The sequence below is a fragment of the Oryx dammah genome, unplaced genomic scaffold (genome assembly GCF_014754425.2).
Source record: "Oryx dammah isolate SB20612 unplaced genomic scaffold, SCBI_Odam_1.1 HiC_scaffold_11232, whole genome shotgun sequence".
Classification (NCBI taxonomy): domain Eukaryota; kingdom Metazoa; phylum Chordata; class Mammalia; order Artiodactyla; family Bovidae; genus Oryx; species Oryx dammah.
In genome coordinates, this window is record NW_024080625.1 from 5,215,453 (window position 1) to 5,231,008 (window position 15,556).

General features: G+C 36.7%; 1 protein-coding gene across 3 annotated transcripts in view; it reads left to right on the forward strand.

Moving 5' to 3' along the window:
• The window catches only part of LOC120861347 (protein kinase C-binding protein NELL2), a 382,658-nt gene that overhangs the window by 101,465 nt on the left and 265,637 nt on the right, over positions 1-15,556 (forward strand). The gene's annotated exons all lie outside the window — the stretch shown is intronic.

Below are 15,556 nucleotides of genomic sequence, written 5' to 3' on the forward strand. Positions count from 1 at the left end.
TTTCTTGGCAAAACTAAAGCTTTGTATTAATAAATATTCACCCATCATTGGTTTAATCTGGGTAAGCTAAATAGCTTATAGAAATGATGAAAATAGGAAGAATCCCTTCTCTATTTTGGTTGGGCAGTTCTTTTCCACTTAAAAATGTTGTATTCTAGCAAGAAAATTTTTCTTTGAGGAATCTATTCTGTTTAGTGACATTAGTAGCAAAGATATGTAATCAACTTAGTAGAAGGCATTTCTCTAATTAACAGTGCTTGATGCAAATGCCTCCCAACTAGGTTAAGAATAGTCCACACTCAGCCAAGATAACCAAGAAAATCCATGATACAAATGACCTTTACAAAACTCGCTGTATGTCCAAATCACAGAAGTACACATTATTATAGAATAGTCCAGTGTGGACGGCCATGGTCTTAATTCATAAAAAGATGCTCATGCCAATGAATGAAGAAGCTGTCTGACTTTCAGCAGCTGACTGTTGTATACAGTTCGCTTCTGATGTCTGAAAATGCTCTTTGAATCCATAGCTATCATCAAATGGATTCTATACAATTTATTTGATAAGAGAAAACATTGCATCTATAGTATTTATACTTTAACAGTTGCCTCAAGTCCTTGTTAAAAGTAACATTTAAAACTTAGCCTTTTTAAAAAAGCCAAGAAATAGTATCATATGAAACCTGGATTGTCATAAAATTTGTAGAATATATAGGGGTATGTAGAGTTAGTGTTAGTCAGTCAGTTGTGTCTGACTCTCTGTGACCCTATGGGCTGTAGCCTGCCAGACTCCTCTGTCCATGGAATTCTCCAGCCAATAATACTGGAGTGGGTTGCCATTCCCTTCTCCATGGGATCTTCCCAACCCAGGGATCGAACCTGGGTCTCCTCCATTGCAGGTGGATTCTTTACTGTCTGAGCCATCAGGGAAGCTCAGATAAGGCTTCGTAAGTGCCATCTAATGTGTGTGTATGCACAAGATAGAAAGAGAGGAAGAGTAAGGAAGAGGGAGAGAAAAGTAGCAGCTACTTTTTCTAGGGTTTTTTATGCTTACCTTGCTCTGCTGACATTGCCATACCTTACTCTTCCCTATGTAGGGTGCTCCTTCTGGTGAGAGTGAAAAGTTATTAGAGAAAAATCAGGAAATCACTTTGTAGTTCACTGATTTAATCCCCCAGGAGCTTATTTATATTTAATTTTTTTAGACTTTACTTTGAACCAATCCATTTCATGAGACTGTATGAACCGAGTCACCTAGTGTATTAACCTAGTGTATGAACCAGGAAGGATTATATATATGTCACTAGCTAATTTCCCTGGTGAGGGGTAATCTCAGTTCTTCCTTGAAGTTGTATTAATAATGAAAAGCTTGTACCAACATTCTATAGTTTTCTTTGTAGATGCTTGGAGGTAGAAAGAAGAAAGGTCCTCTATAGGACTTTATATTGGTAACATGGCAGTACCAGGAATCAGTTTTTGCTGTTCTTTCTTTTATCTTTTCCACTGATACTTCTACATTTTTACCTGTATGATAGATTTGTATTAAGTGATATTGATTTCATTAGAAGCAGGCTGAATGAAATAATGAACCACCATGACAGATGAATTAGTCAGAAGTTGCAAATTTTGGTTCTGGTTTTGCCATTTGTCTCTGTTACCAACAGTAAGCTGCCTATTAAATCAGACTGTGCTTGAAATATTCTCCAAAATAATATAGTTAGATAGACTTAATTAAATGGTAAAATATTTTTAAATTTATTAATGCAAAGTGCTTCTAGCAGACTTTGGTGTTAATGATTGGCAATCAGTTGTATTTCCTACATAAAATAGTGAAAGCTGTAACTGAGTGACCAGTGAAAGGACCACAGCATCACTGGAATTTGAGTCTTTCATTTCATACTGCTGAAAAATAATGAGGATTAAGTGACTGTCTTTTTGGTTACATTCAGTGATATGAGTGCCATGGAATATAGAGAATTTGTGTCCCAATATTGAGCTGGCATACTATTTTTAGTAAATACCCATAGAGTTTTTTCATAAGAGAAATAAGTATTTAGGTCATATGGTATATATTAGAGATAATTTGGGATTGTGTCTCCATATGCACAATTTTTTTTCATTTAGAAAATAGAAATACCTAACTTCCTATTGAGTAAATTTATACATGATATAATTTATCCTTTAAAAAAAGTGTACAATCCAGTATATTTTAGTATGTCTATGAGGTTGTTCAACCATCACCACTAATTCCAGAACATTTCGTTGTGCCAGGTAGATACGGTCTAACCATTAAGAATCATTCTGTACTTCCCTCTTCTGCCACTCCCTGGCAACCACTAGTCTACTTTCTTTTCCTATTTGGGGCATTTCATATGAATGGAATTAAGCAATATCCACATGCATAAATTTAAAAACAGTCACTAAAACATTTCAGGAAATGTTCTCCTGAAAAGATTTGCAAAACATATTTTATAAGGATAAATAATATTTAAAATAAATTTAATAATAATTAGCTGACTTGTTTACATAGTTCAGGTTGTCATATGTGCTAAAAGTAGGAGAAGCCAGTGGTTATACAGATCTACGATGTTCTGTGTGTGTGTGTTTTACAGTTATGTATGAGGGGAACAGGGTCGTTTTCCTATACTAATTTTCCCAGTAGAATCAGTGTTATAATTTATGAGAACTTAATTTCAGTGGAATACGAATTCTCTGTGTTTTACTTTTTAAAACACAGCCATAGCCTTCCTCTTCCACAGTGCACTCATTCAGTCTTTAAAACTCTTTTGCTCAATAACCTCTTTCAGTCCAGTTCGGTCGCTTAGGCATGTTTAACTCTTTGCGACCCCATGAATCGCAGCATGCCAGGCCTCCCTGTCCATCACCAACTCCCAGAGTTTACCCAAACTCATGTCCATCGAGCAGGGTGACAATATACAGCCTTGATGTACTCCTTTTCCTATTTGGAACCAGTGTGTTGTTCCATGTCCAGTTCTAACTGTTGCTTCCTGAGCTGCATACAGGTTTCTCAAGAGGCAGGTCAGGTGGTCTGGTATTTTCATCTCTTTCAGAATTTTCCACAGTTTATTGTGATCTACACAGTCAAAGGCTTTGGCATAGTCAATGACAGCCTCTTTAATGACATAAAATTAACAAAGTATATTCTGTAGTGAGAACAGTTTAGAGAGATGAATCATTTATTGTTTCTCAAGCCTTTGGAAGGTAAAACATGTAACCTAACAGTGAATGTCAGTCTGCCAAGACTGAAAAGAGCACCACCAGTACATGTGGCCAGTCATCTTTGGTGTTCTTTATATAATGCTTTCAGCCTTGCTTCACCAAAATTGTTTGTGCAACACTGGGCTGCCGGGGTCCAGCCCCGGTGGATCCAGGGTAATTCGAAGGTGGGGACAGAGTCGGCGTCTTGGAAAAAACTTATTTAATTACAGATATAGAGGGAGATTAGAAACAGATAGTGTAGAATTAATGGAGAAAAGAGGCTGAAAAACTGGTTTACATGGAATACTAATCACCACCTACGTAGGCCACAGTCGTCTTTCCGTTCTCGTGAGGGAGAGGAGGCACTGAGGCCTCCCCGGTCCAATCTTAGAAGCCCCGGCAAAGTCAGTAGGCTTGGTGTGTACCCTCGTACCAGATGGGAATTTAGCCAGGAAAACGGGGAGCGAGAAAGAAACGACACAGGGGAATCAGTCTTTCCAGAAATTGATCTGATTTCTTTATTTTTCAGGTTTGTTTATATACCTTTTTGTTATACATAGGGATGAATACAGAGTCACGCGGAGGGGTCTCACAATCAGGTGCTTCATATAAAATTATACAAAGGTCTTATGAGTTTCATCATCTTCTGGCCATGAGGTCTACTGACATTTTATGGCCCTTTCTGATATCGGTCAGTTAACCAGAAAACTTATTTTTCCAGGGCTGATTTTTTCTTAAATCAGGTGCCACCCTCCAAATAAAGTTGCATTCATATAGGGTGAGGGTGTAGTGAGTTACAATCAAGAAAGGAATTTACTTAACCTAAGGTTTAACATGATTGATCTTAAAGGTTAATACTTATTTCTCCTATATGCTAGTTATATTCATTATAAGGGCAGGAATATGGAGATTTAGCAGCAAATATTGGCTCAACAAATGTAAACCCTTCACCAATGTTCCCCTTAAGATCTATTTTGTCTTAAGATAGTGATAAAGTTACATTTTTACATAGCATAGTAATTTATACTGATTTATAACAAAGTACAGTGATCTATAACAAAAGAGAAGATTCATTAACTCAAAAAGTCTAGTATTGCTAACATCAAAAAACTACTATATTTCCTTTTCTATATTCCAAATACATTGATTAATATATTCCCAGATGCCTAAGGATATGGAGGCCTGGCGGCAATCATTGACTCATCAATGAAAAAAGCCCTATGCTAATACTCCAAACTCTCTGTGCTGTTTATGGTTGAGAGGTTGTCACACGAGCTAGTCTGTCAGCAGAGAGGTTTGACCTGAGACATCCTTGTCACACCCAGGACAGGGAATTAGCAGTAATTATTGGCACGACAAATGAAAAAACCCTTCACCAATATAATTCCTAATCAACCCACTATACTATACTAATGATCTTCTAACTTCTCAAAAGAGTCTATTTAGAAAGTTTTAAAACATCCCTTGCCTCTCACAGTTGGGAGGCTGTAAACAATCACATGCGGCCAGATGAGCCTGATCAGACAGGCCAGAGAACCTTCAGAGTTCTTAAGTTGAAACACTCTTGTCACGCCCAGGAATTTTTATTAACTGGAGCTGCAAGTTAACTCCTTCTCTGAGAGAAATGGTTATGGGGGAGAGCTCCCCGTAAAGTACTCTGGTTTTGGGGGTAGATGCTCGGGAACAGGGGGTTTCCTGAGGCTTGATCACGCCTTTGCGTATGCCAAGCTTCCTTCCTCATGACCTTTGCCATGGGCGGAGTTCCTCACCCTGGCTCCCAACATCTGGGCAGCCCTGTTTTGTAGCCTGCCCTATATGTTTCCTCTGTAACTTCAGCTCTAGCCCTTTATCCAAATATAAATACTGTTGAATAGTAGGAAGGTTGTTATTTTGGGAGAGAAGTCAGAGAGAACCAAGCCTGTCACGGATCCTTATTTGAATCTACATAAGCAAAGTGTTGGAAGGAGGAGCTTAACTTTTATACCCCTACAATTGAGCTACCATGGTGGAGTTAGGATGAAATCCAAAGGCAGGACTGCACCAATGCCAAGCTTTAATGTATTAATAATTATAACTATAACAAAGTCATATGTCTTCCTCAGGTTGGAAGGCACATACTTTGCTCCCCAGTTGATCTTTATAACAACTGTATAAACTAGGCATTGTCTCCATCTTCCTAATTAGAGGGATTACATGACTTGTCCAAGAACACACTTCTAGTTAGATGTTCCAGAGAAACGCTGTCTGAAAGTGCTGTGCTTTGCCAATCTACTTCCTTCTTTAAAAGCATCTGCTCAAATTAATCTCAGTGATCTACCTTCATCAATTGGTAACTAAGCTTACCATGCAAAGGCCATTAGGGTCCTGGCTAAGTCTAGGTGAAGTTACAAAGTAAGCAGAGTTTGCCTTTGTCCATTTATCTTCTCCCATTTCAGCCACCACCACCATACTGTTTATTCCAGTCACAGGCCCTCAACTAATCAATAGTAAGATTTACACAAATTCAAGGCAGCTCTAGAAAATGTAACTGTACATTTATATAGTAAATGTAACTGTTTATATTGATAAATATTTTGGGTGACATTAAATCTGAAATACGATGAAGTCAAACTAATTAAAGTACATAAAATCTCAACCCATTTAAAAATTATCAGAAAATAATCCATTACAATTCTATGAAATAGAAAGCTACTAAAATCATTGAACTTAGAAAAAAATTTAAGCTATTCTGTGCATTCATTTTATTTTATTTCAGTGGATTGTATATTCAGGTTTGAACACAGAGTACTGCTTCACAGCAAGGTGGTTCATGAATACAGAGAACCAGAAGCAAATGAGAACTAACGTTGTAATGTCTTTTGCATTACAAAGGCTATGTTTTAATAAAAAACAACTGGGAAGACAGATTTCCTCTCCATTTCTAGAAAGGCAACAAACAGAGGAAGTGTGAATGTGACCATCAAAATTGGTTGGTTCTCGCTTGTAGCAATAGTTATTTTAATTGGTGTTTTCTCAGAGGACATATTTATATGAATAAATTATAATAATTATGTTGGTTGAATAAAATCAGAGTTTGAATGCATAATCAGTTCAGCTCAGTCACTCAGTTGTGTCCGACTCTTTATGACCACATGGACTGCAGCACACCAGGCCTCCCTGTCCATCACCAACCCCCAGAGCTTACTAAAACTCATGTCCATCAAGTCAGTGATGCCATCCAACCATCTCATCCTCTGTTATCCCCCTCTCTTCCCAGCTTCAATCTTTTCCAGCATCAGGGTCTTTTCCAATGAGTCAGTTCTTCGCATCAGGTGGCCCAAGTATTAGAGCTTCTGCTTCAGCATCAGTCCTTCCATGAATATTCAGGACTGATTTCCTTTAGGATGGACTGGTTGGATCTCCTTGCAATCCAAGGCACTCTCAAGAGTCTTTTCCAACACCACAGTCAAAAGCATCAATTCTTCGGCTCTCAGCTTTCATTATAGTCCAACTCTCACATCCATACATGACTACTGGAAAAACCATAGCTTTGACTATACCGACCTTTGTTGGTAAAGTGATATCTCTGCTTTTTAATATGCTGTCTACGTAGGTCATAGCTTTTCTTACAAGAAGCAAGCGTCTTTTAATTTCATGGCTGCAGTCACCATCTGCAGTGATTTTGGAGCCCTCCAAAATAAAGTCTCTCACTGTTTCCATGGTTACCTCATCTATTTGCCATGAAGTGATGGGACTGGATGCCATGTTCTTAGTTTTTTGAATGTTGAGTTTGAAGCCAATTTTTTCACTCTCCTCTTTCACTTTCATCAGAAGACTCTAGTTTTTCTTCACTTTTTGCTATATGGGTGATGTCATCTGCATATCTGAGGCTATTGATATTTCTCCCAGCAATCTTGATTCCAGCTTGTGCTTCATCTAACCTGGCATTTCACATGATGTACTCTGCATATAAGCTAAATAAGCAGGGTGCCAATATACATCCTTGAGATACTCTTTTCCCAATTTGGAACCAGTCTTTTTTTCTGTGTCCAGTTCTAATTGTTGCTTCTTGACCTGCGTACAGATTTTCTCAGGAGGCAGGTCGGTGGTCTGGTGTTTCCATCTCTTGAAGAATTTTCCACAGTCTGTTGTGATCCATATAGTGTTCTGTGTTGATTAGACATCATACAGTTTTACATTTAATACACTGTCAGCTTAGGTAAAATGGACTTACCATTCCTATTGAGTGGTTAAGCATGTGGGTTATAGAGTTAGATTTTCTGGGTTTGAGTTCTGGCTCTACTGCTTATGAGATTATTAGCTGTGCAGCTTTGTGCAAGTTACTTCACCTCTCCCAGTCTCAGTTGCCTCATTTGTGATGTTATATCTAAGGGTTGATGTAAGGACTGAATGAATTGTAAAGTGTTTAGAACAACGTTAGCTATTATTCCTGTTTTTATGAAAAGAATCATTTATATTTTTATTTATATATCTATTTTACAATTTATTTTTTTTTTCTTATTTATTTTTATTCAATCTAGTGAAACAATCTCATTTGGCCATAGATCTTAAAATTGCACAGGTCCTAGAGATCTTCAGAACTGCAGTTTGCTTTTGTTGAGGGACAAGGTAAAACACAAACAATGAAGCTAGGGAAGTTAAATGACTTTTCTGAGATCAGTTATTTTGTAAATCAAGGTTATTTTCCGCCGCCCCGCCCCCAAATTCTGTTCTAACACACAATGCTACTATCCTCAGGACCATTTCTCCCTCAGTATTTTGGGTGGGTCTTGATCAAGGTTGACACTTGGAACCAATGCATTATGCATTTTTTTGTGTTTGGCTTTTATTTAAACTCACATTTGCAAGATTCATCCATATTTTTTTGTATGTAGATGTTGATCTTTCATGTTTCTTGCTGTGTGTGTCCCCTTTGTGTTAATATATCACAGTCCAACATGTTATTGAAGAGTAAGTCAGGTGGTTTCCAGTTTTTGACTCTATAAATGTCCTTCTGTAAATGTGATGTACATGTTTTTGGTGTCATGCATGCCTGATGTATATTTACCTTAGAGTTGCTTGGGCACACAGTAAAGCTGTTTTATTTTACAACAAAACTGTTTAACCGTTCTGCAAAATTGTTTTGCCAAACAGTTTCCCAAAGTGACCTTTCCAGTTTGCCCTTCCATTAACAATGTATAAACATTCCATTTGCTCCACAATCTCACCCACACTTGACATTCTTGGTCTTTTTAATTTTAAGCATTATGATATATTGATACATCATGTTGTACGTACTTCAAATTTGCATTTCCCTGACAACTAGTGAAGATGAGCAATTTTTCATATATTTGTGGACCAATTTCCTTAATTTTAAATAATAGAGAATAAGAGTAGATTTTTAAATACAAATAAGTACAAACATTTCCCCGAAAATCATCTTTCTTTTTCTTTTTTTGGCAGGAGATGTTAGCTTGGGTGGTTTGATTCTTTTATTTTCACATTAGTATGCAAATATGGATGATCTAGCTCTCTCACTTAAAATGAGTAGCAAAGTAGGGATTAAATGACTATCACTCAAGTGATTTGGGTTTTTTTTTTAAAAAAGTAATGACAGGAATGAAACTGACTCAGAGACTTTTAAACATGTGAATATAAAGAGGAGGAAAAAAAAGCAATGGTATATAATTCACGAAGAATCTCTTTGTTCTTAATAAAAAAGAAACACATAATTTATATAGGTGACATTAAAAAAGAAAATAATTTTCAGCAACATAACCAATAAGCTTGGCTGTCTCTAAAGTAATTCTGAAAGCATGGGAAATATGCAGTATGCATTGGAGGGTCTCATGCATGAACACAATTATAAATTAGTTGGCTTTATATTTCTCCACAAGGGGCTATGTGACCAGAATGCTAATGATGACTTTGGGGATCTATGCAGTAATGAAAAAGGTAGAAATAGCAATCAAGAGGAAGATGTGTTGTTTTACATATCACATGCAATATTTTTGGAAAGTTTCCTAAATGTCTGTAATTATTAAGGAATAGTATGTCAGCAAACAGTTGAAAGAGCTGAGTGCCAATGGTGTTGCTATAAATCATGTGCATGGCCTTGGTTTGAATTGTCTTTTCTCATCAAAATTACCTTAATTTAGTATTTAAAATAATATTGAATAAATCATAGAATTAATACCCTTTCTTAATTATATAGGTATGTGTGAAAAATGGGCAAAAAATAGTTCACTTGTATAATACTTAGTTAAGGTCATTGAGCTTGTGATAGGGAATATTTTCACTAAAGACAAACAGCTAAGTTTTATTAAAGAGAGCTCTCATCTCTGTTTAATAAAGATAATCCTGTAGGCTTCCTGAACACCATCATTAATTTTGTGCTGATATTTTTTCATAAACTCTTCAAACAGGCATTTGGCATCCTGCTATCTTTTAGACATTTTAAAAACTGAGAAATGTCACATCAGTGGAAAAAATACTGAACTGGCAATATATTAGTAAGCAAGAATAATGAACAATATAGCCTTCAGATTAATGACTTATGAGAAACCACATGATACATTTTAATGATCTTTAGAAAAAATGAAAAATCTATTATTAAGTAGTCAGCCAGTGGAGCTGACATGCCAGGGAAGTACAGGGCAGAATTACAGGATGATGGCAAGTCATAGCAACTTGCTGGTGTGTTCTCTACTTCACAGTCCTGAGATGTGTGACTCATTCTCTCTTCCTAATCCTACTACAACACTTTTAACGTCTTAACTAAAATAATAATTCATACATTAATATTCAATCCATCTAAAAAGATATAACATAAAAAGTAAAAATCCCCCTTTTCCCCCCACCACTGAGCTTCTAGTCCTTGTGTGTCCATCCAGAGGATTTTCAATGAGTCCACTCACATATGCATGTGTAGGCTTTTCATGTACAGTAAATGATGTCAGACATCTTCCTGTACTTTGATCTTGGAGATGTTTCCTTATCAACAAATGTTTAAAAGTGGCTGCATGGCACTCCACGGTATAATTCATCACAATGTTATTTCTTCCCCCTCAGAGGATATCTTGATTGTCTCCAATCTGTTTTTGCTGTTTTTCTTATGGAAATCAATATTGTGGGATGTCACACATGTAAAATCTTGAGGTGCTTTTTTGCCCTTTTATCTAAATGGTAAATTGCTGAGTGTGGCATTGCTGGGTAAGAGACTGTGGCACTTTTGAATATTGCCAGCTCTTGTGCTACAGGTATTTTCTTGCTCTAAATTACACAAAGCTAGTGCGGCCTGTTCTTCCCTTCTAGGAAGGAGCACTTGGTGGCAGCGCTGAGGGAAACCTGAAAACACCACTTTTCTCTCAGTGTCATGAGTTCTTTAAAAAGAGCATCAGGGCCATTTTTCTTTTTCCCAAGCAACCGTGACAAGGTAATATCAATTCATGGGAGATTCCTCCATGAAAGATAGTCTATAAAAGCCTGAACTTTATTGTTTTACCACAAACAACACTGTCTGGTGAGCTGATAAAATTAATTCCCATTCCACATCTTTGGTAAATTCTGTAGATAGCATGAGGATATATTGAATTTATTTATTTTTCCTGAAATGAAAGTGGTTTTCCAGAAGACATAACACAGGTACAGCCCTCTGATTTTGAGGCATTATACTGTGCCTGTTTCATCATGTTTTATTTTAAAATAATAGAGAATACTCAGCCTCTAGTTCTTCACTCTGAATTGTAATTTCTCTTCATTATTAAGGTTCTTGAATAAATGTATTTTGTGGGTTTTATTATTTTTCATGCCCCATTACATTTTCTCAAAAGAATGTCTCTGCCCATCTAATGACATTGCTTAAATGGCCTAAAACTCTTCAGAAGAAAGCTTTATGCAAATTTGTCTGTAATAATAATTAAATCAAACTGTCTAGCACAGCTCTAAGAGAATAAAAATGGGACTCTTTAGGTGATTGGAAAGCTCGTCCTTCTTAGTAGTATAAGGCTTTGAAACAAGTGAGAGGATTTCAGATTTATACGAAAGCAAAAGATCCATAATCTGGATATCATTCATATGAGACACAATTTAAGAGAGAAGACAAAACACTTATCTTAGGCAGAAAATGCAGCTTCTTATCTGCTGCGTTGGTAGGTAATTGTTTTTAAAATGAGCTTATTTTCTTCTGAGACGAGATCAAACAAAACAGCATTTTGAAATCAGGATAGGGAAAAATAAGGTATATGCAATTTAAAGCATCTTACCAGTTGATTTAAGCAGTTAAGTTGAACGTAGTAAGTCAGGAATACCAGCTGCATAATAGAGGTAAGTGGACATCAGAGTGCCCATTGGAGAACAAAGCCACAATTCCCACCCACCCCAAGAGGAAGGACAAAGCAGCAACTCAGCCGCCTTAGCCTCTCCAGTGGATGCTTTGAATACTGTGTGTGGCCTGTGCTCCCTGGCACATATTTACAGACTGTGTAAAATTAGTATCGATTAAAAATTAGATTTAGAGAACACAATGATATTAGAGCTCCGTGTGAGGAAGGGTCAGTAAGGAATGCTCTTTTTCAGTTTAGAGACGCTTGTGATAAAGTACAATTCAGGCACATTTCTTTTTGTACAAATGCTGGCCCTTAATTCAAAACTATTTCACTATTAAAAATACATATGAAATCATATGAAATTGCTTTAAAAGCTGTTACTGGAGTTGGTGGTGGTAAGAATAGAGCTGCATTCAACTCAGGAAATTATAAACTTTAAAATATCTCTTCTTTGGAATGGTTGCTGTAATCCCATGGCCTGCTACTAGAATATTCTATCCACATTATGTTCTAGAACCTTCGCCTAGATTTTGCTTCTAAATTGCAGCAGCTGCTATCTACACTCTCTTCACTGCAGTTGCTGGAGTGTTGCCTCTATTGAGGAACTGGATATATGGTCTCTGGAGTTGGAACAAAACCAGGTTTTTAGGATTTGATGTTCAGATCTTGGCCTTATTGTTTGTTTTATAATTTAGTTACATTGTTGGTATAAAAACATTTCTGGGCTGGCTGACTTCAGTGTGGCCCTCAATTATAAATATTATTTCAAATTGTAAAGGCAACTCACAAACCCTTATGCAACAAACTCAGCAACTTAGGAAAGAGAATTTTATGTCTCCACAGCATAACAGATCATATACAGATATAATATTTATGATTTTAACTGTTGTCAAGTGACCCCAATGATCTGTGGTACATACATTCGTAATTTTGCTGAGATCTGAATTTAATTCATCAAGCTGTGAGAGCTATAGGCAGGAGCATATCACTTAGCTCAGTGCTTCTCAGATTTTAATGGGCGTATGAATCACCTAGGGATCTTGTTAAAATGAAAATTATGATTCAGTTGTTCTGGAGTGCAGCCTGAGAGTTTGCATTTTCAGCCAGTTCGTGGGTGATGCTGTTTTGGGGAACACACTTTGATTAGCAAAGATTTAGTTATTGGTTGTGCTTTCCTGGTTGTTTAGACTCTCAGTGGAGCTTCATTTTTCTGTCTTGGAAAACAAGTATGTAGTAAGGCCTGTGAATATATGTTTTAGGATTTATTTTTTAAGCTGACATTTATTATTTTCTGAGTCTGAAAATTTAACATAAATCATCCTGTTGTCTCTCATAATGCTTTCCCATTTACAGATGAGGAAAGAAAAGGTCAGAGAGGTTACTTCACTTGCTCAAAATAATATGGCCAGTGATGTGGCAGCACTACAGTTCAGCACATGCGGTGTCTCTCCTATACTGCCTCATGCCATGTGTAACATATTTCACTAATGGAAGCAGAAAATCAGTATGAATAGACAAGTAAGAAAAACTTAGGATGTTCCAGAGACAGCAATTATGTGTTAAAATGATATGTAAATACTTAGGAGATACAATATAACACTTATTTCTATACACAGTAAAAATGAGAGAAAGAGCAAATGTCAGTTATCCATTATTCATTACTAAAATGAAGTGTCTTGTCTGTTACAGGAAGCAGAACTTTTCATTGCTTTGTAGTATCTTCTATGTGGGACAGAAACTGTTGATCCTGGTAGTTCAGGAAGAGATATCTTAAAAGCAGATGTCTTCTGGTTGGGATTTTTATTTGATTTTGGCAAAGAACAGGAAAAGTACTTTGAATTAAAACCTATAAGTGTCTACAGAAAGATCCAGACCTACCTGGATTCTTGACTGGAATTTTTGAAAATCTGTGGTCATGGAGAATTCTTTATCCTTAGTCCCTCCATTTTTTTTTTCTTCTTTTTGAAGTTTTCTTTGCATTTTTTAAACTAAATGAGGTCCTTTCCTAAATATTTTGGTGGAATAATCCACATCAGTCTGATTTCCTAGGCCTTTAGTAACTTTCTAAGTCTTATAAGTTATCTAGCTTTAGTTTTGTCAGCTTGTTGTGCTAAAGTGAATTGTGCTTTCTTAACGTTAAACTGTTTTCACTGAGCTTGCAAATATTCGTGCCCCCCACCCCCTCACACACACGCTGAAGTCTTTGGTCTTTTTAGTATAGGTCTTGTAAGAACAAGATTAATAAAAGCAACCTAGTATTAGAAAACTTGAGAACAAAACTTTCCGTCAGCTTCAATTCCCTTTTCTCTTTTGCAGAAATTCCCTGATTAATCCATGCCTTAGAATTGTGCTCTATGTCACTTAATTCCTGGGGTTATTTCAAAGATGGTGGTCCAAAGGAGCTAGTGAGTCTGCACAAACATACTTCATGGTGTAAAACCGAGTGTGTGCAGATGGACTTGGATATTCTCTCAGCTTTTATTCAACCTATTCAGGTCTTTTTGACCAGTTTTAGGTCCTCATAGTTTATGGTAGTATCATTTGTAAGAAGACATGAAAGAGGAACTTTTTTTTCCTCCCTCAAATTGTTATTGTTAGATTTGGGAAGCTAATTCTTTATTATGTTTGGAGGAAGAGAATAAAAGAGCAGTGGTTAACACATTCTTTTCACACTGTTTAGTGGGTAAGTGTCATGTCCTTAAACCAATAAAAATTTGCACTTTTCTGATCACAAATGAGTTTATCTCACAGCAAGCAGTGTTAAGAATTTCTCATTTGTGTTTATGCCTATAGTCTACCTCCAGCGTTTCTCAGGCCCTGAATCTCAGAAAGGTCACTTTGATTTGTTGGTTGGGAAGGAGGGAGGGGGTAGTCTAGTATAGAACAAAATGAACATTGTACTTGCTCACTGATTTATTTCATCTATTAATGTCCCTTCGGACCAGGACTTTTAAATGCTGTAGGGTTTGGAGCGGGAGGAGACAGTCAGCTGAATGTGGAATGGAATTGGATTAACTCTCCTGGCTGAGTTTACCATATGCCCAAGAATGAGTTTAGGAGCTAGAGAGCTTGGAATAATCCTAGAAATAGTAGTATGGGGATGGTTGCTCTATGCATATGGAAATTGTGTGAAATAAAGGTGAAATTATATGTCTTGCTGCTGTATCTCTTTCTTTCTAATTTTCATTCCTTTGAAAAATAGTTATTAAGTACCGCCTACGAATTAGTTTCTGCTAGACACTGGAGATAGAGTGATGAACAAAATAAGATTTGTCTCTGCCCTTGTGAACCTAATAATCAAATTGGGGAGACAGACATTAATCATCTTATAATCAAGTATGCAGTGCAATGTTGCAGCAGTAAGATGTTGATAAAGCACCTGCAGTAAGTGAAATTCGTCTAGCATGGAGATCAGAGAAGGCATCCTTTAGAAAATTATGTTGAATTGAGATCTGATAAATAAATAGCATTACACCAGTAAAGAGAAAAAGGAAGAAATGTTCAGGCTGAGAGAATTTAATGTGCAAAGGCTCTGTGTATGCAGATAGGATGTTTTGAAAGGAGGCTGATGTGGTTAATGTGCAGACATGGAGCTGGAGAGGTAAGAAGGACTGGAATAAGGAGTTTTATTTCTTTCCCAAGGGCAATGGAGTGCAAGTGACATAAGGTGTTTTGCCTGTTTTTGCAGTTATCCAGAGAAGAGATGATGGTAGCTTCATTAAGTAGAAGTGACATATGTTTATGTAGAGCCAATAGGATTTTCTGATGGCTTGATATGGGTGTGAGTTAAAAGAGAAGAGTCAGGATAACTAAAGTTTTTGGATTGAGAAAGTAGGAAGATGGAGTTGCTATTGGCTAAGATGAGATGATTTCTAGTTGAGTCGGATTTGGGATGGTGGCTAAAATCAAGACTTCAGATGTGATTTGACAGATGTATTAGCTATTTAAATGGAAATGTGGACAAGCAGTTGTGTTTGAGTCTGAAGTCTGGGACAGAAGTCAAAAGTAGAGTTAAGAATCAATCTGAATAG